Source organism: Humulus lupulus, chromosome 9 (genome assembly GCF_963169125.1).
Source record: "Humulus lupulus chromosome 9, drHumLupu1.1, whole genome shotgun sequence".
Taxonomy (NCBI): Eukaryota; Viridiplantae; Streptophyta; class Magnoliopsida; order Rosales; family Cannabaceae; genus Humulus; species Humulus lupulus.
In genome coordinates, this window is record NC_084801.1 from 141,871,490 (window position 1) to 141,881,026 (window position 9,537).

The 9,537-nt window shown below is 33.2% G+C and overlaps 1 long non-coding RNA gene across 2 annotated transcripts; it reads right to left on the reverse strand.

Moving 5' to 3' along the window:
- Nucleotides 1-425: 425 nt before the first annotated feature.
- LOC133802045 (uncharacterized) lies at nucleotides 426-3,709 on the reverse strand. 2 transcript variants are annotated; one of them, XR_009877130.1, is made up of 3 exons: nucleotides 3,567-3,709; nucleotides 3,208-3,446; nucleotides 426-899 (listed from the first exon to the last, which is right to left on the reverse strand). It is a non-coding gene; the product is annotated as an uncharacterized LOC133802045 (long non-coding RNA). The 2 variants fall into 2 exon arrangements; XR_009877129.1 differs by having other exon boundaries at nucleotides 3,208-3,475.
- Nucleotides 3,710-9,537: the final 5,828 nt, after the last annotated feature.

Here is a 9,537-nt window from a genome sequence, read left to right on the forward strand (position 1 = left end):
ATATTCAAATGGCTGCCGAAGTAAGAGCTCGGAGAGATATCCAGCTTGTGATAATTAAAATATATTGCGTACCCGCAGATCCCCAAAGACTCGGATACTTTTATACGATTATTTATGACTAGCCTGTCATATTTAATGTCCCAGATATTAGGAGACCATTTATTTTATGATCAAATCATATCCCAGTATATGTGGGAATTGTTTGTATTAAATGTAATAAATATGTAAATTTGTGATTGACTCACACGATTACCCAAACCTGTCCATGGAATTTCTCTATAAATACTGAGAATATTGGACAGGGAAAGGGACAATTATTTTGTAATACTGAAACTCTGCCAAAATAGAGAGAGAAACAACAATAATATAGACTCGTGGACTAGGTGGATTTTAACCACTGAACCACGTAAAAAGATTTGTGTTCTTCCAAATCTATTTCATATTTCAGTTTATTATTAAGCACTAATCAACCTTATTATTTCTAAAATACACTGGTGGCAAAAAACCACGTCAACAACTGGCTTCTCTTCATATGATAGGTCTGGTTGCATATCCTATGCCTCATAACTAAGGATGTGAGACGGGTCTGAAACATACTTGTGTAACATGGACACATGAAAAATGTTACGCACTCCTAACAAAGTTGGAGGCATGGCTAACCTATAAGCCACTTCCCCAATTCTCTCTAAAATCTCGAATGGGCCAACAAATCGAGGACTTATAATACAACTAATCTTCCACAGAGTTATAACAAGACAATTATCTCAAAAGAAATAGCAAACTTCCGACTTTTTATTTTCAAAATGGTGATCCATCAAAAACCTCCCCAGGTCAGGCCACGTGTACATATCCACAAGCAGACTCCGACGCTCATTACTCCACTTTACTTTTGCACTTACCTATAACATGAAACAAATAGGTAAGAGAAAATGTTTAATAAGAATAACCTTACACACAGGTATACTAAACCCAGTAACGGGTTGACCTAAGGTAGTTATCACTACTGGTCATTAGGGTATTGGATAAGTTCCAACCCTATCATACAATTCTCAAATAATAGCCAAAACAAAATCAAATACTTTGATTGTACCTAACAACCAACGTTACACATATCATGATAACATGCACTCAGAAAATCCCAGAACATTCGAGACATATATAATTACACAATTTAATAACCGCAACAAACATAAAGGATCCTAGCTCCAACCTAGATTCCCTCTTAACGTCTTGGCTCCAACCCGGATTATCTTACCATGTCCTGGCTCCAACTCAGACTTTATCTTACCATGTCCTGGCTCCAAACTGGACTATAATTTTACCATGTCCTGGCTCCAACCTGGACTATAATTTCACCATGTCCTGGCTCCAACCCAGACTATAATTTCACCATGTCTTGGCTCCAACCTGGACCATAATTTTACCATGTCTTGGCTCCAACCCAGACTATAATTATACCATGTCCTGGCTCCAACCCAAACTATAATTTTACCATGTCCTGGCTCCAACCCGGACTATAATTTTACCATGTCCTGGCTCCAACCCAGATAGTATTACAATAAGGTTCTGGCTCAAACCCAAACTCACTTGCCACTAAGCCACAAAATGCATAAGCATTGCAAAGGTAGGCATTAAGCATACCTTGGTCTTAATGACCCAAACAAAACTAGTGTAATCTACTACTACAAGCACACACTAGTATATTCATGTTGTAGCCAAGAAAGAGAAAGACTAACTTATATGGAGTCCTTAGTTCCTAGCTGCATCTTTTACACCACTATTCGTTTTCCTTTTTCGCAGTTATTGTAATTAATATAGTGTACTCGGATTAAACTATGGCATACTCTTATAGCTAATATTCTATGTTAGCTAAATGCAATAAAGCTCTCTTAGAGACTCTATACTATAGCCTCTTATACACCTTATAGTGTATAGGGTCGGATTTCATTTCAGTCTTTACAGTATCATGAGAAAATCGGCCTCACCGCAACACGCTCTCCGTGCCATGCATCTTAATGTTCTTTAACTAAAGAACTCTCTTATCGGATAACTCGTATTTTGGTTTTAGGAAAAATGAGCTCTACTCAACTCATATCTTTAGAAAAATACCAACTTGTCGTCCTCTTACGAAAGTTTACCGTTTTCTATCATTTACCAAAATACTAATTTTTGACCCTTTACAAATGATATCTGACAATGTTATCCTATTCTTTTAAAGGTTCTACAAAACCCAAACTCCCATTTTTACCATTTTTATCTATAACTTAGGATCTCTTTTTATGTTATTTTTTAAAAGAAGAGCAATTAGACCCTTAACTTTAAAAATGGTAAAAATCAACTTTTAAATTAACTCAAGCTGATTTGGATTGGTTAAATCTCTAAATCCTTATTTATCTTTGCAAATAATTATTTCTTTTCATTTCCAAAACTTTACCCCCACTATTTAAATTTAAAGTGGTAAAGTCTCATCTTTAAACTTTTTTCCCTAAGTTGAGTTTTTTAGAAAAATCCCTTAAATTATCGTTCACGTATTCTGTGTCGTAAGGACAGGAATGAGGTGAAAGTCTCGTGTTAAAACTTGTTTTAGGTTAAGAGAACTAACCTCCAAAAAATCACTTTTCATTAAGGTTCGAAATTACTACCTTTTAGATTTTAGGGAAAATTTAGAAAAATTATTTCTCTTATACCTTAAAACATTTTCCTCTAAAAGTTTACAGTGACCCTTATTCATGTTTAAACTAACACCATACCAAATTACATAGCTTTTAGATTAGGAAAACCCATTCAAAAGTCAAAACAATCTGGGCAGTGCATGTTGCCCAGAAATTTTCCAGATTTACATCAAAATGCCAAAACGTGCATAGCTTGGGTTTGAAAGTATCTTTTTACGATTTTCCAAAGCCTATCATCAATTACTCACAAATAACTATGCAACTACACAAATATTTTTCACAAAAAGAGGCAGTGGAGTGCGATCTGATCCGTTGGAAGCCAGACCACGAAATTTTGGCAGCATGCATTTTTACACAACCTAAATAACAACAAACATTTCTAGCATAACCCTAGCCACATGCATGCATGCAAATCATCAAATCACACAATCTTAGACTTAAGCATAAAATAAACTCCAAAAACCATTAAAATAACCTATACAATCACATCTACCAACATAAATCACAAAACTCAAGAACAACCATAAATTTCTACCTTTGGCAGTTCTAGCTTGGAGATGTGTCTTCCTTAGCTTCCTCGAACTCCCCCTTGTGCTCTACACTCTCAAATCGAGCCCCAAAGTCTCACATGCAGATTTTTAAGAGAGATTTAGGGTAGAAAGACCTAGATGAGGGAGAAAATATGCAAACTACCAAGATCTCTTACCTTGCTTTCACTTGATCACTAAAGTGCTAAATTCTTGAGATTCTACCCGTACAAGCTTCTCTTGAACCCTACAACACAAGATCAATGCTATGCATGGCTATTAGATCACATGCATGCATAATTAACCCTTAGGGTTTTTGGTTTGAAGAGGAAAAGAGGAGAAAAATGAAGTAGGTATCGAAAATTACTCTTCACAAGTGTTTCTCTTGAGCTTCTCCCTCCTTCAATGGGGAAATGAGTGCTCTTGGCTCATGGAGAGAAAGAATTTCATAAATGGAGAGTAGAAAGGGGGAGTGTTTCGGTTTTAGAGAGAGATGGAGAGCTAGAGAGAGAGAGAGAGTGTGCTTCTTGAGAGAAAATAAATTTTGTGAGAGAAATGATTAGGTTTTGGCTTGTGGAAGAAGGTAAGAGGCTTTTTCCCATTCTTTAGCTTGTGGGGTAAGTTACCTAGTTTATGAGAGCCCTAGGGTCTACCCTTAGCCTAGCTTGTTGCCCACCTCTCTCTCTCTCTCTCTCTCTCTCTCTCTCTCTCTCTCTCTCTCTTCCCTTGGAAATTACTTTTATACCCTTGCTTATTTTACCTCACATATAAGGAATCTAAGGGCCTTTTGGGAATTTTGTGCTCTAAATTTCCCTTAACTTTTAACCTATAGTTTTTAAATATCTCCAAGCTTAATTAATTAAATTAAATGTGACCCAAAAATAAAATTTGTCACATCACATAATTTTGGTAATTTTATCAAATTGACTAAAATGTCCTTAGAGGCCCGAGCAAGAAATGATCATTCTTAAGCTCGGTTGATTGGAATCAAACCTCAATCAATTTTTCTTAAATTTATTGGCTTGAATATAAAATCCCAGTTGCCAAAATATTTTTATGCCACAGTATTCCCAATTTTATTTAATCCGAGATTTTTTTCCCATTAGGGTTTATTCCTTGGTCCGAGACCAATCTTTCTTTGCATAAAGCTAGATTCTTTACCAGATCATTACAATTGCTATAAAATTCACCAACCATAAAAAATTCATATATTATCATTTATCAAAATAATATTCCACATAATTCTTCACCGGCTCCAACCAGCTACTAACGGGTGTTTAAAACACGGGATGTTATAACCGATAAGAATAACTTATCTATAAATATAATTCTATAAATACTTAGAGTGCAATTTCATATTTATCGTGGAGTAATCATGGAATTAATAAATAAGATTATTGGATTAAAGAGTTTAATAAATAATCTTGTTTATTGGAGCTTCGTATTATAGGTCCACGGTTCCCAGATCACCTCTGTCCTACATTGTCAAGGGTAAGGATGTCATAAGAAATATTTGTAGAGAGAAGAACTTAATTGCAAAGGAATTAATTTTCCAGGGCAATGATATAATTATGTGATAGTTATGGGCAATTCATTAATTATGAATTTAACTATATAGTTTTTATTTTGAAAAACTATAGGTTAAAATAAATATTAATCTTGTTTGGATTAATATATAAAGAAAGATTAATGATTATCTTATTTAGAATAAGATATTTATTTAATTATTTAAAATTGATATTTTAAGATAAAGTTAATTTTGAATTAACTGATATTTATATTTGGATAAATATATTGTCTTAAATATTAATTAAATAAACAAATGAGAAAATTAGGGAAAGCCCTAATTTTGCTCACGCCACTCACATTAATTGCACAGTGAGTGGCGCCACACGGGAATATTTCCTATCTTTGGGATTTGAATTTTGAATTTAAAATAATTTGTTTATTTAATTATATATATTATTATTATTTTAAAATATGATTTAAATTAATTAATTAAATAAATTAATTATCTTTATAAACCTAAAAAAAGAAGGTTATTGTTTAACACAGACTCTCTCTAAGAAATAGTAGTGATAGTTTTTCTAAACCTAAAAACTATTTAATTCCTCTTCTCTTTATCAAACCTCTCTAGATCTCATGTGTTGAGTACATCTGGAGAGTCAAAATCAACCTTTTGAATCCTACGTGCCCACACATGTCCTTGTGTGTTTTAGGATTTGTCTGGAAAATCAAGGTGTGAGTCTTCAGAACTTGGATAGGAAGATCGTAGATTTTATACAAAAATATTTGAGGACACTTGATAGCCTACAAGAGGTAATCTGTAATCTGATTGTATGTGATTTAATATATATATATATATATGTGAGTGTGTGTGTGTGTATGATCTTGGATGATATTAATAATTATTATAAAATGCCCATTCCCCACTGTGTATCTCTCATTTGCTCATTTTATACCAACAATTGGTACTAGAGCAGTCTATATATATATATTAAATGTTATGTGTGTTTCTTGAATTTCTTATATTTATGTTGATATGTATATTGAATTGATGGACATATTTTTTTATATGTATGGTCGAATGATGGATTGTTAATTATATGGTTCTATTGGGTTAGGAAATCGAGTTTCTAGATCTTGTATCAGCCATAAAGGGCATAAGATTTTTTGTAAATTTTATTTTTGAAATATATAATTTTTAAAAAAATATGTACACAAAGAAAAGGAGGACCTGAGCCACCAGCCAAGACAGCGGCCCAAGCCCTCCCCAGCCAGCCGCGCATCGCCATGTTGCGCACGCCACTGTGCCCGCGCACCTGTTGCGAGGCCAGGCAGCCACCTGCTGCGTGTGCCCCTGCCTGCCGCAAGCCCATGCAGCCACCTGCTGCGTGCGACCCCCTACCTGCCCGAGCCCTTGTCATGCGCGCCTCAGCTCCATGCCGAGCCCTATTGGCTCCCATGGTGCCGCTGACCATAGTAGTCTAGGGCACCAATCTTGGTGCCAAAGTTAGATCCTAATTTTGTGCCATTATCTTTTATTTAATTAATTTTAAATTATTTGAATTGAAAAGTTTGATTATCTTATTTTTTTATTAAAAAAATAAAATATCTTTTAGTTGGTTAAGATTTTATCTTAAGTTTAAATAATTATTTGGATTTGATTATTTAATTATTTAAATTCAACTAAATTAAAAAGTAACATAAATAGTTATTTAATTAAAAGTTAGTTTCTAATTAATTAGTTGGGCCTAACAAATTTCTAAAGATTTGCAAGAAAACCAAAAGAGAGGAGAAGCATTCTTGGTCTCTTGAAAACAAGTTATAGGCTATTTTGAAATTTTATTTCTATTTTTCAAAGGTTGTAAATTTAGAAATACCCAATAGTACTCAGTTCATCATTTATTGCTTATTTATTTATTGTGTTTATTTAAATAAATGTTAACTAATATTTGATTGATAACATGATCATGCATTAGTCAATTACGTGCCATTCATGAACCCCACACAGTTTTTATTAATCATGCATCTTTTAGAAACATAATTATTTAGGATTGTCCTAATTGTTTATGTGAATTATTTTGGAGAAATCAATTGCATGTAAACTACTAAGTATTAAATTAGTTAAAACATGGTAACTCACACCATAATAAAGGTAATAGTTTTGTATAGGCCTTTAAGATAACCAACTTTATTTAAAAAGTGTTTTAGTGAAGTTAGATGAATGTAATAGGTAATTATCTAGATCACATTAATTGTAGAAACATGCTCTTTTATGATTAAATGTCTTTTGTAATTAATTACATTCATAGGTTATTAATAAACTAGTAATTAATTTGGAATTAATTGATTAGTTTAATAAAACACATTATTTCTAAAATAGTAAGTAGGAGAAGGTGAACATCTCAATGTGACCTATGATCTTCATTATTAGTAACACCATGAGATATGAATAGGGCCTCGAGGCGACTTTGTTTCCATCCCCCTAAGGAAGGTTTCTAAACATATCAGTACCAAGGTTGACTTCTTACGAAGATAGGAATGAGTGATGTATTTTAGGCAAGATCGACCCTAAGACGACACTCTCTAAGTTAAGTCATGAATTCTGAAATAATGGGTTACACTTACAAAGATGCAATTAAGTTTTTTGCAGTGGATAGTTGCATCTTGACCAAACTAGTAGTAGTTTATTTTTAAAAGAGAAAATAAAGAGTTATTTTGAGTTTTAAATTATAAAGATAAGATTGTCTTATAAGCAATCTGAATTTAACTTGACCGACCCTAAGACGACACTTTATTTGTTGGGTAGTTTTATCGTGGAAAAGTAAATGTTTATTTATGTGATTTAATTGTTACATTCATGCATCATATTTACTTTCCGAATAATTGATATATATTTTTTCAAATAGTGATATTATTGTATTTTATTTCTTTCAGTTAAAATGTCTGAAAATGATTGTAATATAGTGATTGAAATTAATGATGAAAATATAGTATTTCAGAGACATGATATCGATATATTATTGCTAAGAGAGAACTTGATGGAAGTTGTTAAAATACCACCAATTCAAGAACCACCAATAGAAGCTTCACTGAATGATCAGTTTGAGTATGCCAAGTGGTTGAGGATAAATCATATGGCACAGTATTATTTGCTTCAATCAGTGAATATAGAGCCCAAAAATACTCTACAAAACCTTAAATCTGCATATGATATATGGGAGGCCATCCATGCTACATATGGACACATATATGATAAGTGGTTTATGAGAATGAAATCCTATCGGCCAAGCGTGAAATAATCGCTGAAATCATGAAAAATAAGAAAGTTAAATATGATTTATTCATTCTTATAACTAAGTGGAAAAAGATATGCCATCCTAAATTTTACACTCAGGGTCCACTAACAATGTTATTCTTCTATGCAGATAATTGAATCTTACGATTCAAAGAAAGCTACTGATGATGTTCATGAAGTCAAAGAGAGAAAAAACGTCTAGTTCAAGAAAGCGTTGAAGGAAATCTTTTTATTTTCAAATTCTTTAGTTATTATTAAAAGAAAACTTTATCGTTGTTTGAACAATGTTTTCGTTTGTTTATTTTAGTATTTTGAATTTTATTGCATGTATTAACTTTAGAATATTTTATTTATAATTTTATTATTCTTAATTTTTATGCAATTGAATATTCATACTTTAAAAACGCTTTCATGAAAATTGAACAAACGCTTAATAAATTAAAATTATTTAAAGTAGCAAAACTGCAAGGAAACAAAAGACAAAAAAATTCAAATGAGGATGACACATTTCTTTGGCATCTTAGACTTGGTCATGTAGGTCTAGAAAGGATAAACCGGTTAACAAAGGATGGACCTTTGAGAGAACTAAGAGTTGGAACTCTTCCGGTTTGCGAATCTTGTCTAGAAGGAAAAATGACCAAATGTCATTTCTCAGCGAAATGCAATAGAGCTAAAGAACCTTTGGAGCTTGTACACAGCGATGTCTGTGGTCCAATCAATGTACAAGCAAGAGGTGGGTATGAGTACTTCGTCACTTTTATTGAAGATTACTCAAGATATGGTCATACTTACTTAATGGTTAGGAAATCTGAATCCTTTGGTAAGTTTCAAGAATTCAAAGCTGAGGCTGAGAAGCAATTAGGTAAGACTCTTAAAACACTTCGATCTGATTGAGGTGGAGAATATTTGGATTTAAAATTCAATGATTTCTTGCTGGAGCATGGTATTCTATCCCAACTCACAACACTAGGAATGCCACGACAAAATGGTGTTTCTGAAAGAAGAAACATAATCTTGTTAGACATGGTCAGGTCTATGTTAAGCTACTCTTCACTTTCTCTCTCATTATGGTGATATGCATTTCAAACGACGACTTACATTTTGAATGTAGTCCCATCTAAGACCATAACAAAAATGCCACTGGAACTGTGGAATGGAAACAAACCTAGTTTGCACCATTTTTCGCATTTGGGGCTGTCCTGTTCATGTTCTTAGATCTAAATCAGGGAAACTTGATTCCAGGTTTGAAGTGTGCATTTTTGTGGGCTACGCTCCAGAAACAAGAGACGATTACTTCTATAGTCCCAAGAACCAAAATGTATTTGTTTCAACAAATGCGACCTTCCTTGAACACGACTATATGAATAACTATAAACCTTGGAGCAAAGTAGTTTTGGAGGATCTCACAGCTGATAAGATTCCATCACTTTCATCTTCATCATTAAATGATAAACAACAAACCGAGAAAACCACTATTCCTGGAAAAGAAACCCCAATGCAACATCGTAGTGGGAGAATTGTGAGACAACATGTTCTC